This window comes from Hemitrygon akajei, chromosome 26, assembly GCF_048418815.1.
Source record: "Hemitrygon akajei chromosome 26, sHemAka1.3, whole genome shotgun sequence".
Lineage (NCBI taxonomy): Eukaryota > Metazoa > Chordata > Chondrichthyes > Myliobatiformes > Dasyatidae > Hemitrygon > Hemitrygon akajei.
In genome coordinates this window covers 29,924,893-29,950,359 of record NC_133149.1, presented here as the reverse complement: position 1 = coordinate 29,950,359, position 25,467 = coordinate 29,924,893, and the positions used below count along the sequence as shown (strand labels likewise).

The window sequence follows — 25,467 nt, the reverse complement described above, 5'->3', positions numbered from 1 at the left end:
GTGCAGACTGTGCAGGGAGTCCACTGAAACCATCCAGCACATAGAAGCAGGGTGCAAGATGCAGGCAGGGACAGCATACACTGAACGGCACAACAACATTGCAGGAATTGTGTACAGGAACATCTGCACTGAGTATGGATTGGACACTCCCAAGTCCAAATGGAAACAATTGGGAAGGTAGTGGAGAATGGCAGAGCTTCAATCTTGTGGGACTTCCAAATACAGACTGATAAGCAGGTACTGGCCAACCAACCAGATGTAGTAATACTGGACAAGGAACAGAAGAAAGCAATAGTAAAAGATGTGGCAATCCTGAATGACAGTAACATCAGGAAGAAAGAATACGAGAAGCTGGAGAAATACTAGGGCTTGAAAAGGCAGGTAGAAAGGATGTGGAAGGTTAAAGCCAGAGTAATCCCGGTGTTGATAGGAGCACTTGGAGCTGTGACACCTGGACTGAGAGAGTGGCTCCAACAAGTCCTGAGAACAACATCTGAGATCACATTATGGAAGAGCGGACTACTAGGAACAGCAAGGACACCGCACCCAACCTTCATGCTCACAGGTCTCCGGTAGAGGACCCGAGATTGAGGGAAAAATACACATACACACCACCCATAAGGGGTGAGAAAAAAATTCAAAAATATAAATATAAATATATATTATATTAATTTATATTTTTATGATGTATTGCACTGTACTGCTGTCGCAAAACAACATATTTTACGTTTGTCAGTGATGTTAAACATAATTTTGACTCTGGTTGTGATCGTGCTCCCTCACTTGCTTTGCCAACCAGTTACTAGTGATTGTGAACTCATCTTCCAGATCTCCCTGTCCAATTTGACATATTCTCCACCAACGTAAACCAAAAGGCATTTATTTATACTGAAGTACATTTGCCTGCTGCGTGCCTATATGTCCCCACTTTACGCAGACTGGGTAAACGTGCCTCAGTGTTTGTGTTTTGCTGCCCATTCTGCAACTTGACACCTGACTCCACATAATAAGCCAATGAAAGATAGGTGTCACCATTAATGACTTCCACAGTAGTTGGAATTTACCATGTTTCTTGTTAGAACTCAAGTTGGCGTAGGCTTGGACATTAACATAGAATTCAATATGGCAAATAAGTAGTCTATTTTGCATGAGTACTGACCTTACTTAATTATCAACTCAGTCGTGTGCTATGAAAACAATACATCCACTATATACAATAACTGCTATATTCCTTTCTATATTACTCCTTCAAAGAATTCCATGTAGCTGCTCAACATGACCTTTTCTTTGTAGCTACACACTGACCACTGTTAATCCTATTTCCAGTCTGTCGATGCTGTTCTCTAATACATCTTTCAGGAAGAAAAGGGATCTGAGGGCCAACATTTTTGCACAAAGGTGGTGGGTTTATGAAATGTGCTACAAGAGGAAATGGTAGAGACAGGTACAATCATGGCATTTAAAATACATTGGAACAGGTCTATGGATAAAAAGATTTACAGGCATATGGGCCAAATGTTGGAAAATGGGATTAACTCGAGTACACAATTTGGTCATCCTGGATAATTTTTGTTTTATTTTATTGAGATACAGCACAGAATAGGCCCTTCCAGCCCATTGAGCCACTCTGGCCAGCAAACCCCGATTTAACCCTAGCCTAATCACGGGACAATTTACAATGACCAATTAACCTATCAACTGGTAGGTCGTTGGACTGTGGGAGGAAACGGGGGAACGTACAAGCTACTTACAGGCAGCGGCGGGAATTGAACCCAGGTCACCTGTATTGTAAAGCACTGCGCTAACCACTACGTTACTGTGCAGCTCCAGTTGGTCCCAAGTTGGTCTAAAGGGTCTGTGTCTGTGCTATATAACTTTGTGACAAAGGAAACCATCGCTTCTTATTAATCCACCCAGAAATAAAGGAATGTGGACAATGGGACAATTCATGTATAGTAGTGCCTTATTCATGGAGCAACAATGCTTTGTACATCCTGTAATATTTGTTCTGATATCACAGTCAGAGATAATAAATTGGCTGATGATCACTACTTTGTTATTTATTATGACACACAAGTAAGCCATTCATTCTAGTGGGTTAATGTCAACTCCCAGGAGAGCAATCCCATCATTTAAATTCCATTTCCTTAATTTCTCTGCAGCCCTGCAACTTATTCTCTGTTACGACCCACCAATTCCCCTTTCAGTTGCCACTTGCCAACACTTAGTAAGATTTACAGTAGCCAATTAATCTCCAACGTGTAAAGAAAGAAGAGCACCTGCCCTTGTAATCGCAGGGAGAATGTGCAAACTCCACTCAGTCAGAACCTGAGGTCAGGATCAAATACGGGTCCCTGGAACAGGGAGGCAGCAGCACTAACTCCTGCACTTTTATCCTACCAAAATATAACTTTTAAGTTATAGTTCATGGAATTGATCTTTATAAAATATTGGAATCTCAATAGCTGCCCCACTATTGCTCTAGTAGCACCATTGCTTTTTTGTGAGTTGAACTGTGTTGACTGTGACTGGTGGTTGTGTTCGGATCTTATCAGCATTCAGCCACTCAAAATCATTTAAGTTCTGGACTCAGGACCAGGCCTGCCTCTCATTCCTCATGGCTTCTTGATGTTCTCTTCATGTTCAGTTCAACAAGAAGGCTTCACTTTAGTGGAATGATCCTGTAGTGTGCCAGGGAAACATGAATAGATCTTTCACAAGGTGAACAACGTAGAGATCTGAAACCCTATTGACTTCAGTGGGAAATGTAGACACTCAGATTAGGAGGGAAAGAGGAAGAAATCCTTTAAAATATTTTGTGTTAGTTTGATATTTATAATTATTTCTTCATCTTTTACTTTTTACCATTTGAAAACATGTTTTACAGTATATTTTATTGAATTCAATAGTAAATGTCATTTAAATTCAATGACAGCATTGCAAAAGCAGAAGTTCTACGTTGGGGTTTTACCTCACGCCAATCAGGAGTGCTTCAGGCAATGGATCTTTGTATTAGAGCACATAAAGGCTTTTGGATCTCAGCCCTGGAGTCTAAGATGCAGAAGGTCAATGTGATAAACCCCTCCATCTGCCATGATTAAATCCAGATCTCCAGGAATCTTGGGCAGTGATCATGGGCAGCAGATCCATCGCAGCATGATGTAGACTAATGAATTTTCATATTTTAAAAGTATGTTGGCTATTTCTTCCAGAAATACCTTTAAAATTAACATGTCTATCAGGACAATGGGTTTTACCCCATTATCTTTAATTAGTTTATTAGTTATCTCCCTCTTTCTACATTAATTATCTTTAAACACACTTACTAACATTATGTCCATTATGTTAATCTTTATGATAAGTAAGGTGAAAGTAACTACTTAATAGTTTTACTGATTTGCTGTTGTCACCCATGAGTTTATTGGGTTTATTTGTAGTGCTATCCCATCCTGATTTCTGGTTTGTTAGTTCAGCTTTTTTATATTTTCCTATGGTATTCTTTGTCTATTCTTAGATATCCTCATTGTGTCATTTCATTTGCCTTCCTAATTGCTTTTTTTAAACTTTCTTTTTGTTGTTGCCCCTAGACTAGTGAATGTCTGCATTGTTAATCAAAGCTGGTCTATAATTGTATTCTTAATCAACTGACCAGCCTGACATTAATAATTGGTTGAATATCCATCTCCTTGACTGTATTATTCACCAATTTGCATACTTTCCACTGCTTGTCCAGTTCTTAGTTTGTCAGCATGTTTTTCTTTTTCATTTCATTATCAATTTCTTCCTTCTTTCCCTTAAAATATGCTGGCCGGTGGTGTAGTGGCATCCACGCCAGACATTGAGATGAGTGGTCCTGGGTTTGAATCCCGCCAACTCCTTCCATGCTTTCCATCTGTGCATCGAGCTAGCACCTCGGCCTCATATAAAAAAAACAGACAAATGCTAAAGAAATGGCAAGGTTACCACCCGATACACCACAAGGCACAAAGAGGAACAATAATAATAAATTATTCCCTTAAAAATAAGTTTTTGCTCTTATTACTTATTGTTCTTAAAAGTGCCATGATACTGAATGAGAAGTAAGGTTTTCACCTCACCTTTCATTCAATATGATAACACTCTTTCTGAAGTGATTATTATTGGTTTCTATCATCCTTGGCTACTTTTCTCTTGTTGGGCTTTGTATATGTTGTTTAAATTAGGAATCCAATAAATCGTAAAATCTCTGTTCCCTGCACCACTTCTGCCAATGTTTCTAGACAGTTTATTTGGCTGTAGTTAAACTCTGCAACGATTACTATTCTGTCCTATATTCACTGCACATGCTTCTTTAGTCTTCTTTCTCCACCTCATTTCTACTTTCAGCTGATCTGTAATTACTCTTTTAAATATGATTAGATATTGCACCTGAATGCATAAATTATTGACTGGACTCGAATCCACAACCTTTTGGCTCAGACGCAGGGTGAATGACAACCAAGAGTGAAGAAGATAGTATATTTGCCTTTTTCTGACCTTAAGATCCCAGGTTCTCTGAGGCATTGTAAAATGATATAAACCTAATTGTATTGAAACTTGGAGAACAACCTTCAAGTGCTGTTACAGTGGCATTATATTGTTTAATAGAGAGCAAGAAAGAGCACATGAAAGAGCGAGATCAGTGCGGAGGTCAGCTTGCCCACTCCATGACCTGCACGGCTTTCTATCCAATGTTCATTTGTTAGCAAGTGATTAGTATAGTTGACAGAGCATTAGTTTTCATAGCTGGGTTATTGTAAGCCTGTACAAGTTTTTTCAGACCTTCCCAGGTAATGGAAAATGCAAATACATTGGAGGATATTGGTCTTATTCTTCCTAATTTCAGTTCAAACACATGCAGCTAAAAATTCTACAATATATTGTTTAGTTATGATATTTCACAGCACAGAATCAGGCCCTTCAGCCCACTAAATCAGTGCCAACCACCAAGCATGGCTTTGCACTAATCTTACACCTTATTCTTCCTAAATCCCTACCAAGTACCCCTACAACCCAGACCCTAATATTCAAAGATCACTTGAGGCAATTAACCCAACAACCCTTATATCTTAGGTACGTGAGAGAAAATTGAGGCTGCCAGAGAGTATTGGTGCAGTCACAGAGAGAACGTGCAAACTCCACACAGATGACAGTGAAGACCCACACTCAATGTTTCAGGAACCGTGTCTTCCCCTCTGTCATTCAGAACGGTCCACAAACCCACGAACACTACCTTGTTTTTCATCTTTGGCACTTTTTATTTGTTTATTGTAACTTACAGTAATCCTTTTTATGTGTTGCACTGTACTGCTGCCACAAAACAAATTTTATGATATATGTCAGTAATAATAAACCTGTTTGTGATTCTGATAATGCAGGATGCTGGAGCGGCAAGCTGCATCACTGTGTGCTGATGTTGACTCTTTCTTCTCTGAAGGTAGACTTGAGAAAATTAGCATGAAATTTATAGACCAATTTCCCATAATGATCAGATCCAGATAACAGAGTTTTGAATGAGTTTATGTTTATACTCCCACCGGATTGCCAAACTGTAGCAGCCTTTACTGCAATGTTTCCTGGTATGAATTACAATTAGTGCTTGCCCAGTCATAGAGGAACTGCATGCAGAATCTCCCCATCCCAGTTTATTTACTTCAACGTCACTCATGTCCGTCTCAAATTTGACTTCTGTAGTGGTAACCCCAACCAATCTTCTCCCTATCCGCCAATCACCCTATTCCCTATTCCCACACAAGATCCATCTGGAAATGGAAAGAAGAATAAATGGAGACCAGACTGATAGATCTTTAGTATATTTCCTGCCCTTTGTCAATCTCCCTGCAATCATCATTTAAGGTGAGAGGGCGTAAATTCAAAGGAGATGTGAGGGGCAAGTTTCTTTACGCAGAGAGTGGTGGGTGCCTGGGATGCATTGCTGGGTTGGTGGTTAAGAACCTTCTACAGGGGCACAATTGAGAGCATCCTGACTGGCTGCATCACTGCCTGGTATGGGAACTGTACTTCCCTCAAGCGCAGGACTCTGCAGAGAGTGGTGCGGACAGCCCAGCACATTTGAGGATGTGAACTTCCCACTATTCAGGACATTTACAGTGACAGGTGTGTAAAAAGGGCCCGAAGTATAATTGGGGACCAAAGTCACCCCCATCCACAAACTGTCCCAGCTGCTACCATCTGGGAAACAGTACCGCAGCATAAAAGCCAGGACCAACAGGCTCCGGGACAGCTTCTTCCATCAGGCCATCAGACTGTTTAATTCATGCTGACTCAACTGTATTTCTAAGTTATATTGAGTGTGTTATATATTTATTATAAATTACTATAAATTGCAAATTGCACATTTAGACAGAGATATCATGTAAAGATTTTTACTCCTCGTGTATATGAAGGATATATGAAAAATGTGAATTCAATTCAACTCAACTCAATTAGGGACTTTAAGAGATGTTTAGATAGACACGTGAATGTGAGGGAAATGGATGGATATGGTAATTGTGTAGGCAGAAAGAATTGGTACAGTTGGCCACTTGATTTGCTAATTTAATTGGCTTGGCACAACATTGTGGTGCAAAGAGCCTGCTTTCGTGCTGTACTATTCTATGTTCTATTTCATTTGTGGGCATTTGAAGTGATCTGGATCACTGATTTTACCCAGAACCTCTTCTTCCATTCAGAATTTTCGGTGAACAAATGATGTAAGAGTTGTAATTGTTTTTACAAAGGCTGTTATAACCTCCAGTGCCTTCAGAATTAAGAAAGACAATACTCTATTGATAAAATTCCTATGAGAAAGAATAGAAAGGGACAAGGATAAGAGCTTGTCATCAGATTTTTAGATCTATTCTGTATCTATTTCCAATAAACTGCAGAATTCAGAATTCACTCTTGGTTTTAAATGGGCTGAAAAACTCTTTTGTACTATTTAATTCCCTGCAATTTATACAGCGGGATCATTTAAAAGATGCTGAAGGCTAAAAAATCCAAGGACTAGAGATGGTATTGCAACGAATTATATTGCTGATGCATTACAAATATTCATAGTGTATAAATTCAATGCAATTACCAGTGGCAGCACAGGGTCTGTGACTCCCTGGGGGCATGGTGTATTGAAGCTAAAATAAAAATGAAATTTCTATGCAAGTCCCACAAATAAATGCATTTGATCTCACCAACATATATCATTTATAATGTAATTTTAAATGTTCTTTGGGACTTTGAGAGAAGATAAAATGTTGAACTGATATCAAATGGACATTCAATTCTTCGAGCTTTGCCTTGTATGTCAAGGTATTCCTTTCTCTGTTGTGTGAATTGCAGCTGTTAACTAACCACCTGTATTATATTAATTATAAGGACTTCCATAAGCAATTTCTTTTGAAAAGGTATTAATAATTTTGTATCTTAAATACAGCTTTCATTGGCTGGTTCCTTAATTAATTGGATAATTAATTATTTTATCAAGATTGAGAGAAGATTAATCTTTCCTAAAATTAATGATTTCAAATAGGTAATATATTTTTCTTCTACAGGTATATTGGACATACTGATTAGTTATTGGAAAGATATGACAAGGAGTTTTCCTGATAATTGTGCTTTTCCAAGATAATGTTGTGGTCTGAAAAAAGACAAGTACTCTTGAAATATTTAAAAGGAGATGATTCATTCAATTTTTAACTAACAGAACATTAAACTTTGTGCAATTATGAATACAATTGTACTCTATCTGAATTATAATAGTAAGTTCCTTCTTAAAGTTTGCTAATGTGGGGCAGCATGGTAGCATAATGGTTAGCACAATGCTCTACAGTACCAGCAACCCAGGTTCAATTCCTGCCGCTGTCTGTAAAGGGTTTGTACATTCTCCCCGTGATTGCCTGGGTATCAGCACCTCCAGGTGCTCCAGCTTCCTCCCATATTGGTAGGTTAATTGATCACTGTAAACTGTCCCGTGATTAGTCTAGGATTAAATCAAGGGATTGCTAGATGGCGTGGCTCAAAGGGCCTATTCCGCGCTATATCTCAATAAGTACATATTGTAAAGATTAGAAACCTGAAATTTATCCCTTTTCCCCTCCCTTCCTGGCACAACCCATCTTTCATTTTACAACCCCCCCCCCCCCAAATCCACCAAACACCTCAGACACCGTTCCTACCTCTCCCGTTCTCCTCTTTACACTGGCCACCTCGTTTCTCCACTCTCAGTCCTGATGCAAGGTTTCAGTCCAAAACGTTGAAAGTTCCCTTCCTCCCACAGATGCTGCTTGACTTGCTGAGGTCCCTCAGCAGATTGCTTGTTGCAGCCATATTATGTGTTGTATTGATAGAAAATCTACATTGGAAAACAATTCCATTTGGAACAGACCCTTTCTGAGTGGAAGATGGAATGAATACTGTGTTCATCACAATGGCAAGATTAGTCAAGACAAGCCAACTTTATTGTCATTTAACTATATATACCGTCAAACAAGACAACGTTTTTTTTCTGCCCAGGGTGTAAAGCACTATAGTACACATAACACAAAACACACAATAACTTATGAAAGTAAGACTGAAATCTACAGATGGATTATACATAAATAAACAAACTAAAGTGCATAAATTAAATATTGTAAGGTACAGAACAGATTAACAAGTGACACGTTGAATACGATGTGTCAGGGAGTTCAGAAACCCAATAGCCTGAGGGAAGAAACTGTGTTCCACCCTGATTATTCTTGTCTTTGTGCATCAGAGTCTCCTGCCTGATGGCAGAAAGTCAAAAGGGATATTGGATGGATGGATGGATGGATGGGATCCTTAATAATACTAAGAGCCCTGCATACCTGATAAATGTCCCTGATGAATGGTTGGGAGACCCCTATGATCCTCCCAGTTGGTCTTACAGATTATTTTGGAATTTATTTAAGCTTTTCCTATTGCATATATTCAAACATATAAGAAAAAAGGCTCCTAATGTCTGTTTCACCATTCAATAATTTTGTTGCTGATCTTTTACCACAATATTATTTTTCTTCTGTAATCTCTTAATTCTCTTAATATTTAAAAAAATCTCTTTATCTCTGTCTTCAATATACTTGAGCACTGAGCCTCCACAGCCTTGAGTGAATCCAAAAATCCAGTATACCCTGGCTGAAGAAATTTCTTCTCATCTCAAAGCTTGCAGGGCTGCTGCATCTTGTATAGCTTGAATCACACCCTGCATAGCTTGCATTAGTCTCATACACCCACTTGTCACTTAGATAAGAGTGCTTGACATTTAAATAAATCAAATTGCTTTAACTTTGTGACTGATTCTTCACTTTAACCCTTGCACTGCTGAAATCACATGATATTTTAGGTTCCATATATAGCATTACAATTTTCATTCCACAACTTCTTTACAATCATATGCCATGCACTGGTAAAAAATTATAACATTATAATTATAGAAATGCAAATCATTTTCAAGTACTCCCCACATCCATTTCTAGAATATAATCTATGATCAGGTGAAACTGAAATTATTGCGTGATAAGCAAAGTGCTACATATTGCAAACCTTGACTTCACATAGTGCCGCTGGGACTTTTGTGCATTCTATAGCATTTGGCAACCAATAAAATATTTAGGGAATATAATCCTCATTTATAACAAAGGAAGCACATCAGCAAAGTTGCACATAAGAGGGCCCTCAAACACCAATGATTTTTTTTTGTATTTTTTTCTATCTGTGCATTGGGTGTTTGACGGTCTTTTTTTAATTGTTTCTTTTGGGTTTCTTTGTTTTGTGGCTGCCTGTAAGGAGACAAATCTCAAGACTGCATTATGTATAATGTATACATACTTAAGATAATTAATGTACTTTGAACTTTGAACAATAACCAAACAATCTGTTTTGTTGCTGTTGATTAAAGGATTTCAGGTTACTTAGGACTACCTTCCTCTTTAAATAGCCATTTAGGTCCACTTGAGAATGCAGAATGAGTTCATTGTCTGATCTGAAGGGGACATCCAAAGGGGGGACTCTCCTCAGTAATGCAGAGTCAGCTTTGATAATACATTAAGTATCCTGGAGCAACAACTGACTGAGAGGCAAGAGTACTTCAAGAGCTAGGCCAGAATAGGAATTTCAGGAAAAAGATAATATTTTGATAGGTTATTAGCATTGCAACAATTAAAGTAAATCAATCTTGGTTTTAAGATCTTAAACTACCTTAGAACAATCATGATTGCATTGGTTTAAACTGCCTCCCAGTGACTCTTTCAATGTGATCTTTCTGTGTTTCTTTCCTTGCTAGCTCTGATTCTGATAGTTTAACCTGTGGCCAGTGTGAAGTGGGGAAGGTGTGGTAGTGGGGTGACCTCTTAAACCTCCATTTCTTTAAAGTCTGTATGGATTTATTTTCTGGAAATCAGTTATGATAAAGCTGACTTCAACCTGTCCTGAATCTTGATATCTCTCTTTTGCCCACCAGGCTTCTCACCTTCTTTGCCAGATATTTGGGACATTACCCCTGACCCTGGCCAGATGAATTTTCTGCATGTGGAATAGAATCAAGCATTATAGATTCTGGACCAGTGCAAATGTCAGACCAAACTGTCCCTCTCTGCACACTGTACAAACATGCAGCATGACGATTCTGAACAGGAATGCAACCAAGTATCTGTTTAGATGTTCCTGGGAACTTGGATCAGTTATAGCTTTCATATTACAGGCTAACTCCTTACAAGCTTAGGACCAAATGCAGATCCCACTTATTGGTATGAGTCAATACCTTTGTGGATGGAGAATATGTTCAGCATCGATCAGGGAAACAGTGAAACAGAGCAATTGCAGCCAGCTACTTCACAGTATTTTGGCTTATGACACTCTATAGTAATTATGCTGTTTTATCAATTTCTGCTTCATGATTTCAAAATGGAGCAGCTGATATCTTAGCAGACTTCACTTTCAACCAGTGAACCAGAAATCAACCAAACCCAGAAATGAAAGAGTTAATGTACGAGGAGCATTTGGTGGCTCTAGGCCTGTACTCGCTGGAGTTTAAATGAATGAAGGGGACTTTATTGAAACCTATTGAATATTGAAAGGTCTGGATAGAGTGGGTGGAGAGGATGTTTCCTATAGTGGAGGAGTCAAGGACCAGAGGGCACCCACAGCCTCAGCATAGAAGGAAATCCCCTTAGAACAGAGATAAGAAGTAATTTCTTTAGCTAGAGGTTGGTGAAACTGTGGAATTCATTATGGCAGGTGGCTGTGGAGGCCAAGTCAGTGACTATATTTAAAGTGAAGACTGATAAGTTCTTGATTAATCAGGGCATCAAAGGTTATGGGGAGAAGACAGGAGAATGGGATTGAGAAGGATAATAAATCAGGCACAATGGGATTAGGGAGCAGACTTGATGGGTCAAGTAGCCTAAGTCTGTTCCTATGTCTTACGGCCTTATAAAACATTTTGGTTAATTATTATAGCCAGCATTTTCTGTAGATTTTTAATGATTATAATTTGGTTGTGATCAAATTTGGTTATATCAATTTATTGGAATTTTTAGAGGAATGAGCAAATATGAATTTTATGCCTTTCCAGTTTTATTCTGGATACGTTTTCTATCAATTCAGTACTTTCAAATATTTTAAGTACAATTTGAGCTGCCCTTTTGATTGGCCATCAAAACCATTTGATGGCTAATTTAGAATGTGTCCAGGGATCAGCTGGAAAACCTGTTATTCTATCTTTATTTCTTGACTTTGGAAAATGGGAGAGTGAACAATGGTTTGTGCCATAGCTTAAACTATGAATTGTGAATTAAATTTATTAATCTTTAAATTGACAAGTAGTAGACCATAAGCTGAGACTGGTTAGCCCTTTCTTGAACAGTAATTATCCTTTCTTTAAGAAAGTAATTAAAGAACTATACTTCACCATTCTAAATCTTAAGGTGATCTAGAGCTGCTATTTCAAATACTATTTCTGCTAGAAGCAATCTCCGTAGCCTTTTGGTGTCACTGAAAATGTAACCAGATAGTATGGCGAGGATTCGGTGTCTCTCCTGCTTTAAAAAAGAACAAAAAACATTCAAACAAACCCCACTGGAAGCTTGAATTTGAATTGAATTTCTTCCCATGTCCTTAGAGATATGTCCTAGAAAAGTCCTAATTTTCTTTCCATTCAATTCCAGGTGGATATGCACTGAAAAGAGTGATAAATTCCTCCCAAGTCATTCTAGTCATGTCCTTATTAATGGGATAATGGAGTTGCCATGTTATTGTTAAGATTCAGTCCTTAGTATCACATGAGGTGCCTTTATTTTATCATGGCACATAGGGATTGCTAGTAAGGCCAGTCAGTACTCATTGTGCATCCACAATCACCCGTGAAAAATGTGCTGCCTACTTAAACTATTCCAGCCTATCAAGTGAAGGAACCCTCATAGTACAATAGCAAGGGGGAATAGAATTTTGACCTAGTGATAATGTTGAAAATGTATGTCAGGATAGTATTTGAATTTGGAGAGAACTTGGAAGTCATAATGTTCCATGGACCTACTATTGTTGACCTTATTTGTGCATTAAATACCGTGTGTTTTTAATATTGCGTTAAAGGAGCCACATTAAGCTGCTGCAGAAAAGCATAGACTGTGATTGATGTATCGTTGGTCAAGGCCATGAATGTGTCGGGTGATAGCTCAGGTGATAATCAAACTAGCTCCTTCACTCTGGATGGAGATGTGTGTTGAGTGCTGTTGGAGCTGTAAACATTTGGGCAAGTACTCTGAATCCCAAAACACTATTCATTTGCCCATTGTAGACTGTGAGAAAAACTTAAGCCAAGAGTTAACTGCTCTGGTAGCCACGGTATTTTGTGGCTGCTTCAGTACAAGAGGTGACTTGCTTGTTAGAGAAGGTGGTGATGAAAATGTCACTACACATCATGGTAATGCAGTTAGACACTCTCTAGGTAGAGGTGTTCAATACCTGGCACTTGATTTTCCTGTGGCATAAATGTTAGTTACTACTTGGCAATCCAGGCACCACATCAACTGCAGCTGAGAAGAATGGTGTCCTTTACCAGCAAATTGGTGATATCAAAGGGGCCTTACCAGCACTTTCAATGAAAGAAATACAAGGACCAGGCAATAGCATGGGCTATTTAACTCTGAGCCCTTCACCTGGTTGGAACATGTCTGGAAACAGATCCCTGTGTGACTTCAAACTTCAGAGTCAATGGTTTGTGTTTGCCCTGACATAATGAAAATAATGCAGAAGGCTTTCTGTAAACGTCGAGACTCCTTGAGCAAGGGCAAGTTGTTATCTTATGATACAGGTGTATCTCTATGGAATACAGATACCAGAGGGCTCTAATTTTCAGAAGGAAAAACACAGCATTTGTCAAAAGACTTTAGGTTTTCACTTTTCTTGGTTTGTAGTTTTACATTGAAAAGCCAAGTGCTGAGTGTGGTTGGAAAATAAGAATAAACTACGGTCTTTGAAAAATTCTGAAAGAGAAATGCAGGATAAAACTTTTTGGATGAAGTTCAACAGTTGCCTGAAGTTTATCCTGTGGTCTATCTGTCATCCATGATGAATAATTACCATTACAATCTTCAATTTGGTTTCAAACCTTGACTGGAAATAACCCACAAGACTCCATACTGTTTATGGTGTCAGTGGGGCACTTCCAATGCTCTTCACCTGTCCCCAATTCCTGCCATTACCCCATTGTCACACCATCCTTATCACACATTATCAACTGACAAACTTGCCCTCTGATAAGCTGATTCTCCCTTCAGTCAAATCTTCTTCCGTCCCTTTTGCAACGCGTATCATGGCTCTAGTTTATCTTCCCCCACCTCCAGCTGCTCACTCCAATGGATGGGTGGTTAACTCCTGAAAATCAAAGACAGGATTTTGAAGGTCCTGATTAATCTTAATGAATAGTAAATCCATTCTGCACCTGAATTCACGGCATGAGTTGAAATGGTCTGTGTCAGGGTAGCTGAAACTAATGATTGGAAGTTCCTAAGAAGGACATCCCCCAGTTCCTGTTGGACAAGGTTTTAAATGGGGAGCAAGACCAGTAAAATGTACAGTACCATTTCCTAAATGACAGCCCTTGTCTGATCCCATGAGTACAAATTTCCAGAATTGATCTAAAATGATGTGAACTTAAGGACATTAAAAAAACACAAAGTAAGCAACAAATCTGTTCCTCTCATAGATGATGTTCTCATTCAGCCTGACATACTTAATCACCTCAGGAAAAAAGCTGTCCCACAAATCTGACCTCTAACTATTGCACTATTGTTTGCTTCATTCACTTGACACCTCATGTCGAGTCTGATACTGCAGCTTCTTTTCCCCTGCAGCCTAACTGGAATACATTAATTAAAATCAGCAACCAATACCAGAAATGTCAAATATCGGCCATCTTTGAATGAATTATTTATATATTTGTGAATAATAAATTTATATATACAGTATATATCTAGATGTGTGTTATGAAAATGCAAATTATAAATATAATGCTTATTTCTATATTACAATACAGATTACACTTTGAAAATATATTATAAACTCATAGGGATATAGGAAACGGGCTCTGGCCCATCAGGTTTGCACTATCCATCAAGTACCCATTTATATTAATCAACAATAATCACATTTCATCTTCTCTTGTTGCTGTTCAGTTGTTTAGTCAAGTCCGACTCTTCGTGACCTCATGGACTGTAGGGTCCATAGGGTTTTCATGGCAAGATATGGAAGTAGATTGCCAGACCTTTCTTCCGTGCAGATACTTCTGCTGCCCAGGTTGGGACCCGGCTGGGTTTGAACTCTGGACCATCTGCCTTAAAGCCCAGTGCTGATGCCACCACACCACCAGCCAGTCCATAGAGAAGATCATCTTCTCTACTTTCCAATAACTCCCCACCAGATTCTATCACTTACCTACACAATATGGCTAATTTACAACAGCCAAATAATCTACCAACTAGGCTCCCCCTATCTGAAAGTTATATAGCAATGTAAAATCCATGCTTAGAAATCTATTGAAATCCTTTTAATTCAGAGAGATGGAGTGCCCACCACATGTCTTATATTTTGCTGACAGCACGAGGGATTCTTTCCTTATTGGAGAGTTTCCTCTGGCTGAGTTGATTGTACTCAATTACTTCTGTGTCAAAAGGCTGTGGGTCAAGATCTGACTGACATTCCAGTGCAGAACTGAAGGAAAGTTGCATTGTCAGAGTTGTTGCCCTTCGGATGAGACTTGCATGAGAGCTCTGTCTGTTCTCTCAGGTAGACAAAATATATTCCCAAACACCATTCTGATGAACAGTGCAGTTACTTCTGGCATCCTGGCCCGTATTGATCCATCAATATCTCAGTGCTAATTATGGAACATAAATGATGCAAATCAGTGCTACCTCTCCTATATTACAGCAGTAAATACATCTGAGAAAGACATCACTAGCTACAAATTCCTTTGAGAAACTCCAGAATTTGTAAAAGTTGTTATAGAAATGCAGTAATTTTCCCCTGAAGGATATATGTTTATCAGGAGCTGTCAGTGGAAACCCATACACTGTTGTAAAAATGCTGCTTCTGTCAGTGTAGGAATTCTAGTGATTTGTAAATAACATCAAAGTTCCTTTCTAACTTTATCCTGCTGTGTGCATGTGTATGAATAAGGAGTAGGTGATAATAGAATTCTTAGTGTGCTCTTTTAACATTCCATTTGTCACACATAATCTTTTCAGAGAAGATAATTATACAAGAATAATCTAATTGCTTCTTTGATTAAAAATGTAGCTATCTTTTGATGTTGATTACATAGTCTAGAGTCCATTCTTAATGCTGTCGGTGGGAAATAAAGCAAACTTGTTAAGGTCACGGGCAAGTTTGAGAATAGTGATTTTCTTGACACTGCGAGGGACCTGGGTGGAATTTAAGTTGTACAAGAGATGCGATGGTATATCAGAGTGTCAGAGCAAGAAGGGAAACATACCTTCTGCTCCTGAGAATTCAAAGAGTAATCCTTTCACAAACCTGTTAGATTTTGTCAGGATGCTACACTCAGAATACCATTGAAGCGTGTGCTTAGAATTTCCAATTTATGTGTGTTGTATTTCTCCAGTGAAACAATTCCATGATCTTTTCTCCCCAGGAATTTCACTGAGATAGACTGAGCAAGGTTTTCATCATCATTATGAGTAACTGATATAGTAAAGCTTAATGAATTTTTTAAAAGCTCATTTATCTATTGCCTTAGGTCTAAATATGAGCAGAAATAGTAATATGCATTAATGTCTTCTAGTTCCTCAGATTTATGTGTGCTTGCATCTAGCTTAGTTTTACAAATCAAAGTTCCCACTTTCTGCTTGCTTGGTGTGCTCAGAGCATATGATGTTCAGCTGCTACTGCACACTGATCCAAACTTTAAGATAATCTTATACAGAAATTTGTACACAAGCCGGATCCAAATAAAAACTGAATGATCATGGCTGGAGTAACTTAATAATCATTACTGACTTCTGGTGGGTAATGTATAATGAGGACCATGCTGCAGCTCAACAAGAATAGAAGTTTGTATGGTTATAATGACACAGAAAGAAGCTATTCGTCCCATGGTTAAGGCGTTCGTCTAGTTATCTGAAGGTCGCTAGTTCGAGCCTTGGCTGAGGCTTGCATGTCTGTCCTTGAGCAAGGCACTTAACCACACATTGCTCTGCGATGACACCGGTGCCAAGCTGTATGGGTCCTAATGCCCTCTCCTTGGACAACATCGGTGGCGTGGAGAGGGGAGACTTGCAGCTTGGGCAACTGCCGGTCTTCCATAAAAAAAAACCTTGCCCAGGCTTGCACCCCGGAAACTTTCCAAGTTGCAAATCCATGGTCTATCGAGACTAACAGACGCCTACACTACATTTGTCCCATTGAGTCTATGCTAGCTCCCAGGAGAGGTATCCTATTTGTCCCATTTCCACTCCCCTTATTTCCCTGCACACCAGCAACTTATTCTATCTCACACATGCCCATTAATATTCCTTTGAATGTTTTGTGTTAATAACTACACTAAAGATTCATGTACAGTAGTCAATTAACCTACCAGTCTATCCTTGGGATGTGGAATGTAAACAGAGCAGCCAGAGGAAATCCAAGCAGTTAAGGAGAGAACATGGACAAACAGCAACCTAGGTCCATACCAAAGCAAAGGCGTTGGGATTATGAGGAAGAGGCATTTCCTGCTGCATCACTATGCTACCCTGCTAGAGACACCAGTAACACAGTGAGAACTACAACTGTTTGTCTGCTCTAAACACGCAATGCAATAATATATGAAATGTGCAGAACTGAATTTCAGAAGCAGAGCTCGTATGCAATTGTTAAAGAACAGCCATGAGTTCTCTTAAATCAATTGCATCAATTACATTCACTACCTCACTATGACCACTTTCACCACTTTGCACTATAATGGACTCGCTTTGTTTTGTGTTCTTTTACAATTTTGTATATTTTGTGCTTACTTTGTTTCTGTTTCTTGTGAATATTTGTGTTCTGACGGTGCTGCAATTATGTTTTTCATTGCACATGTGCATACATATGACAATAAAATTTGACTTCAACATTGAGATAATGCACTGCTCTTATATGACACAGAAAGAGGACATTCTCCAGTTTCAGTCTATGTCATTCCCAGGGCAGCAACCTATTAGTCCCATTTCCTCTCTCCTTATGTCTCTGTACACCCGTAATGACCTCCTTTTGTGTCATTGCAAGTATAAAATAAGAAGAGAGAACTATTTTGACTTGCCTTTTCAATTTTTTTGCATTTATTAAAGAGGGCAACTGAACCTCAGAACTAATCTGGGAACACTGCTAAAACAAAGCAAGTCAGTAGCTTCAGTAAGGAGAAAATCTAGGTTAACAATTCATGCAGTATGTGTATGAAACTGTTATTTTAAATTCCTGGCAAGCCTTTTTTTCACATCTATGATATTTATGTATTTTAATTCAGATTTACAATAATTGCAGTTTAGTAATGTAAATACAGTATATTAAACATGATTACAAGCTGCAGGGTGCTGAGATGATGTGTATTAAAATTAGTTACCTAAAGGAAAGTTGAGGTTTATTTTACAAGAAATAGGAACCAGAATGAATGAAGTTTTCAGATGTATATTTTGTAGGAAAGAGACTCTTCATGACAATCTATTTATTACTGTTGTCTTGTCATTGCTCATTCAGGATTACACAGTGCCAAAAATGGGCAATGAATAATGTGGTCATGGTTTTTACAGATAATAACATGCTTTAGATAATATCACACCTCTTCACTGGTCAGCATGGTGAGGAATATTAACAGCAGATAAAAATATCCACTTCAATACTTGCTGCAAAACCAATTAAAACTGAAAAAGCTGTTTTTGTTTCCTTTCTTTCTGGGGATATAATATTGAGTTCTCTTTGCATTTTCCCAGTGTTGGTGACTGGGAAAGAAAGAGCTTATCAGGAAAAGAAATAGACATCCATCTCACTTACATTTTTAATCTGTTACATTTTGACTGCAATCAATTTTGTTTTGCTTAAAATGCGCAGAGATGCAGCAGCTTTTTCCGGCTCCCTATCACTCCCAGAGCAACAATCATTTTGTTCTCCTTTGCACTCGTGTACTGAAGGATGACAATAAACAATCTTGAATTCAATCTTGAATCCATGAATCTATAGCACTTTAATCACAAAAAAGAAACAAGATTTCTTCTTTACTCTTTGGTTTTCATTATTTTTCTCTTCCTGCACCCTGGTATTTCTATTGCATTGTTCTTTGAATTATTTGTTTATGTAGGTCTGTTAAAAAAACGTCCAGGAATTACAGATCTTAAAGCAAATGAATGTAAATAGCAGATTCCACTTTATGTTTTCTGATATTAGATTGTGACCTCCCAAAATGGCCAATTGTAAATCAACAGGTTTTATAGGATGATACAATAAAGGAGAAAATTCAATCCATTTTGCCTATTCGTCCCTTTGAAAGCACTTAAATTGCATGTATATCTGTGCCCTACACCTGGACAAGCTTTTACAAGCAATCATCCAGTTCCCTTCTGTAAATATTATTGAATGTACTGTTACCACAGTTCAATGGTTTAATGGTTCCATTTAATATCAGACAATATATACAGTATATAACCTGAAATTCTTACTCTTCTCAGACATCCATGAAACAGAGGGAAAACCCCAAAGAATGAATGACAGAAAAACATTAGAACCCTAAAGCCCCTTTCCCCCTCCCATGCACAAGCAGCAGTAAAGTATCAACCCTCCCCCCACCTGCCTCACCACCCCACCACCTGCCATGTAAGCAACAGCAAAGCCTCCAAAGAGACAATGATCTAGAGTCCATGAAAAAGCCACCGTTCATCTCAACACTTCAACATCCACAGGCTCTCTCTCTCACAAATGAGTGAGAGAGGTATCACTCCTGTCACAGCGAGAGGGGAGACCAACAACTCACTGTTTCAATGTTTTCTTTCAAAATCATAACAAGAATCCACATTAAAACAGGAACATTATCATCTTGGAGGCACGAGAGATGCTGATGTTGGAATCTGAAGCAATAGGCAATGGGCTGGACAAATACAATGGGTCAAGCAGCATCTGTTGTGGGGAACTGTTGACATTAAAGGTCAAAATCCTGTATAAAGACTGCATCTCATTTCACCTTGTTCTGGTTATTTAACAAATTTTCTTAAAATATGCCAGAAAATTTGTAGACACACCCTGCAGGAAAATCAACCTGAAATGTTTATTTTTTATCTTTCATTAGATGCTGCTTGATGTGCTGAGTGATAATGCTTGATCCGCACTTTCTATTTTTATTTTGGATTACAACCAAATAAAAAATCATTGATGGTTTATAAATAATTATCATGATCTTTAAAGAACCTCTGTACAATTTCCTGAGCTTCCTCTGACCAACCCTTTTTGCTAACAATCTGCAAAAGATCCAGCTGGAGATTTAACTAGTTTTTGAACTGAAACAGATAAACAAAAAAAAAGATGCAAATGCAAGAAATACAAATTGTTGGAATAACTCATATATTAGGCAGTATCTGAGTAGGGAGCAGATAGCTTCTTGATTTGAGTATGAATATTCTGCATTGAAATCATTATGAAAAATCTGTTCCAACTTTTCAGAAAATTCTTTATGCTTTGGATTTACAACTTGGTTGAGGACCAGATTTGCTCTCCCACCATGGATGCTGGAAAAGATCCTTAACCTTCTTTAGGCAAATGAATAGATCTATATTTTAAGCTGAAGTGAGGAAAGGATAAAGGAGGAAGTCCATGAATTTGGAACATGTTTGTTAACTTTTCATGCAATATTCTCCAGGATAGAAACAGTACTTTACATGCAGACTTCTCACCCATACATTTTCACCTCAAAAATTAGCTCCATACAATCCATTTTCTCAATGACAAATATTGTAGAGCACCAAGCAACTGAATAACTGAAGGAGACTAGTATTTCATGATTTACATTTCAGAGGCTGAACATTTGTTGAGCTGTATCCCAGAAAGTATTATTCTAAACCACAGAGACTGAAAACACTGAAGAATCAAGAAGTGATTTAAAACCTTGAAATTTTACATAAATAATCCAATTACAGTTAAAACAATTCTTCAGATTGAGCCTGTCACACACAATAATTATACAGAGGAAAAGAATAAAATGCTGGAGCTAAATTCTAAGCAATGTCATAGTACAGGGAATATCAACACTGGCTGATATTCTGAGTTTATGCCATGTACTGTATATAAGGATTTTGTATTGATCCTCAAAAGTGCCACCACAGAAAACAACTTTTTTGGGGTAAGATGTGACAGTAGAGATATTGGAAATAATCGGTACTATCAGGCACTGCAAAAAGAAATGACAAGGATAGAGAAAGTCTTTAGGTAACACCTGGCCTTTCATGTGATATATTGGTAAAATTGTCTTAGAGATATTTTTAATAACATAAAGCCTATCAGTTAATTATGTGAAGCAGTGTTACATGATCTTAACGTCATACAGCACAGAAACATGCCCTTTGGCCCATCATTGCCATGCTGACTATCAAATACCTATCTATACTAACCCCATTTTATCAGCACTTGGTCCATAGCCTACTAGGTATTGGTAGCTAAAGTACTCCACCAGCTGCTTTGTAAATATGAGAATGCCTGCCCCCACCACTTTCTCAGCAGTATTGTATTGGTATTGGTTCGTTATTGTCATATGTACCAAGATACAGTGGAAAAGTTATCTTGCATACTATTCATACTGATCAAATTATTACAGAGTGAATTGAGCTAGAATAAGATAAAACAATAACAATAACCAAGTGCAGTGCATATAAATGATAAAGTGCAAGATCATAACAAAGTAGATTGTGAGGTCAAGAGTCCATCTTATTGCATAAGAGGTCTGTTCAAGAGTCTACTAACAGTGGGATAGAAGCCTTCCTGAGTCTGCTAGTACATGCTTTCAGGCATTTGAATCCTCTGCCTGATGGAAGAGGGGAGGGGAGAAAGTCCAGGGTGGGTGGGGTCTTTTATTATGCTGGCTGCTTTACTGGAAGAATGACAATTATGGACAGAATCTATAGAGAGGAGGTTGGTCCCTTTGACATGCTGAGCTGAGTCTACATGTCTCTGCAGTTTCTTGCAGTCAGTCATGTAGAGAGCAGTTGCCATTATGCATCCAGACAGAATGCTTTCTATGGTGCATCAGTAAAAGTTGGCAAGAGTTGACTGGGATATGCTAAATTTCTTTAGCCTCCTGAGAAAGTAGAGGTGTTGATGAGCTTTCCTGGCCATGATACCAGCATGGTTGGACCAGGACAGGCTGTTGGTGATGTTCACACCACATGAAGTTCTCAATCCTCTCAAACTGATCACAGTTGATGTAGACAGGAGCATGTGAAGTCACATGATCAGCTTTTCTGAAGTCAATGATCGACTCTTTAGGTACGTTGACATTGAGGAAAGGCTATTGTCATGACAACATGCCACTAAGCTCTCTATCTCATTCCTGACCCCCTTGTTATTTGAGATGTGGCCCACTATGGTGATACCATCTGCAAACTTGCAGATGAAGTTCAAGCAGAATCTGGTCAGACAGCCATGAGTGTACAGGGAGTAGGGGGCTGAGGACACAACCTTGTAGAGCACCACTGTTTAGTACAATCATGTTCCAAATTATGACCACCCCTGGTTCAATATCTTAGAGGCATAGTGACACAAGGCATGGAAACATGTCCTTCGGCCCAAACCATCCATGCCAACTATGTTGCCCAGTGAGCGAGTCACATCTACCCATCTTTGGCCAATAGCCCTTTAAACCTCTCCTATCCATGTACTCCTCCAGATGGTCTTTATATGTTGCTAATGTGCCCACCTCAAATATTATTACATCAACTCATTCCAAATACACACCACCCTTTGCAAAAAGGAGATGCCCTGAGGAAATTTCTTCCTCAAATTTCTTCTTTCAAATCTTCAACAGGAACTCATTTGCTTTAGTTTTATATACCTCTGCCATGGGAAAAAGTCTTTGTACTATTTATCTGTTCTACACCTCTCAGTCTTATATAGTATTACTAATACATTCATTAGAAATAACAGGGATATGAAATAGGTATTAACAGCTTTAACATGCAACACTTTACTCGCTTTTTTATGTGCTTGGTCAGTGTTTCCTTCTGCACTTTTTTTTGGTGGTGTGACTCTGAGATTGATAATTTTGTGTCAGAAAACTCGGATATATCCCAAGATGCTGAAGCTGGTCAACAGTTCGCTGATTTTAATGAGAACTGTTGCAGAATTTAAAGGAATAGAAAAGCAATAAATGCTAGGCCACCAGGTCAGTTAACTAAAACTCTCAAACTGAAAGTTGAATGCCAACATTGCGGCTGGAAGCAATAACCAAATGCTAATGAATACCACTCCTTTACAGTGTTGGTTGAAATGGCAGTCCTCTTTCCTGGACAAGAACAAGAGTAAGCAGGGAGTGTAAATGTTGCCGTGCTTTTCATCAAGTCTTGACAAGACTAGAATGAAAAGAAAGAAGTTAAATACCATCATAAGATTTCTGGGAGAGGCTAGCAGGCTTTTACCAAGGATCTCTTTGTATTTAGCAGCATTCATCTTCCTATCAATCCTAACCAGATTTGAAGTCCCTGCTGCTTTACAGTAGGGAAGGTGTTACCTGGCTGATGTGCAGTGTTAGATTTACACCACATGTACTGCTAGTGTTGAGGCCAAAAAGATCCACTTTAGTCTCATCCAACCACAAGACCTTCTTCCACATCATTATAGTATCTTCTAAGTGATGTTTTCCTAAGTCTTTACTGCCAAGGATATGCTTTTTTTTCAGTCAGGGCTTCTTCCTTGCTACTTTTCCATAAATACCCATTTCATACAAAGCCTCAGAAATTGTGGAGCCATGAACTTCATCTCCAGTTGCAGCCATTGACTTCTGTATCTCACTCAGAGTGACTGTTGTCAACACAATAGCCTCTCTTACAAGTGCCATTCTTCTCCAGCAACCGAGATTAGAGGGGCAGTCTAACCTATGAATGGGGACCAGCACAGCTAATGCCTTTTGCCAGAAGTACATAAAGAGTCATTTTTGGCTGGATGAACGTGCCATAACACATACAAAAATCTAATATGTCCATTTAACCCAGCTATAGTTTAAAGGCCACAGTCTCTGACAAAATACCTGCAGTATTTACTTTATAAAGCCCTGTTCTAATGGAAGATTTTTTAAAAAGAGGAATTTACTTCCCTGTGAAGTTTCCTTTGATATCACAGAGCTCCAAATTCAAGTATATTTGAATAAAATGACCTGGGGAGGGGTTTCCCATGTAAATAATGCATCCACAAGGTAAAATTATAATTCCTTTCCAAAGTATAAGAAGGAAATCTTGGGGGTTTTCAAAATGCAGGAAAACTGGGAAAATAAGGTTGGTACTGGATCTCAATAGAGTGAATTTATACAATTTATACAATGCCTATGGGATAGCTTTGTAGAGCAGCCTTATGGTTGAGGTCACTAGGGAAAAGGCAATTCTGAATTGGGTGTTGTGTAAGGAACCAGGTTTGATTATGGAAGCTAAGGTAATAAGAGGCATGACAGAGGAGCTAGCCAAAGTTGATTGAAAGGGGACACAAGCAAGGATGATGACAGAACAACAATGGCTAGAGCTTCTGATACAATTTGCTAGGCACAAGATAGATACATCCCAAAGAAGAAGAAGTATTCTAAAGGGAAGATGAGGCACCATGGCTAACAAGGGAAGTCAATGACAGCATAAAAGCAGAAGAGAGGGCATATAATATAGCAAAAATATAGAGGGAAGTTAGAGGATTGGGAAACTTTTAAAATCAACAGAAGGCAACTAAAAAAGTAATAAGGAGAGAAAAGATGAAATATGAAGGTAAGCTAGCCAATAATATAAGAGGATACCAAAAATTCTATTTATTTAGTAATACAGCGTAGAGTAGACCCTTCGAGCCAAATTGCCCCATCAACCCCACAACCCCAATTAACCCTAACCTCATCATGGAGAATTTACAATGACCAATTAACCTACCCAGTACTTTGGAATGTGGGAGGAAACCGGAGCACCGGGGAAAACCCACACATTCCATGGGGAAGACATACAGAGATTTCTTACGGAACAGCGCTGCAATTGAACTCCAAACTCTGGAACACCACAAGTTATAATAGTGTTGCACCAACCATGAGGCTACCATAGTGCCCATTTTTCAGATAGAAAAAGAGTAAAAGTGATGTGAGAGTGAATAATGGACTGCTAAAAAATTATGCTGGAGAGCCTGTAAGGGGGCACAAAGAAATGGCAGACAAACTTAAGATGCATTTTGCGTCAGTCTTCACTTTGGAAGACACCAGCAGCATGCCAGAAATTCAAGAGTGTCAGGTGGCAGATGTGAGTGTAGTTGCAATTACTAAGGAGAAAATGTTTGGGATGCTGAAAGGTCTGAAGGCAGATGAATCATCTGGACCAGCTGGACTACACCTCAGGGTTCTGAAGGAGGTAACTGAGGAAATTGTGGAGGTATTAGTAATGATCTTTTAAGAATCACTAGATTCTGGAATGGGTCCAGAGGACTGAAAAATTGCAAATGTCACTGCACTCTTCAAGAAGGGAGTGAGGCAAAAGAAAGGAAACTATAGGCCAGTTAGCCTGACCGCAGTGGTTGGGAAGATGTTGGAGTTGATTATTAAGGATAATGTTTCAGGGTACTTGGAGGCACATGATAAAATTAGGCCAAAGTCAGCAATGTTTCCTTAAGGGGAAATCTTGCCTAACAACTCTGTTGAAATTCTTTGAGGAAATGACAGGCAGGAAAGACCAAGGAGAGTCAGTGGATATTGTTTAC

At 38.7% G+C, this 25,467-nt stretch overlaps 1 protein-coding gene across 10 annotated transcripts in view; it reads left to right on the top strand.

Annotated features, from left to right (window-relative positions):
* LOC140716827 (galactosylgalactosylxylosylprotein 3-beta-glucuronosyltransferase 1) overlaps nt 1-25,467 on the top strand; it is a 218,603-nt gene that overhangs the window by 124,853 nt on the left and 68,283 nt on the right. The window lies entirely within an intron of this gene.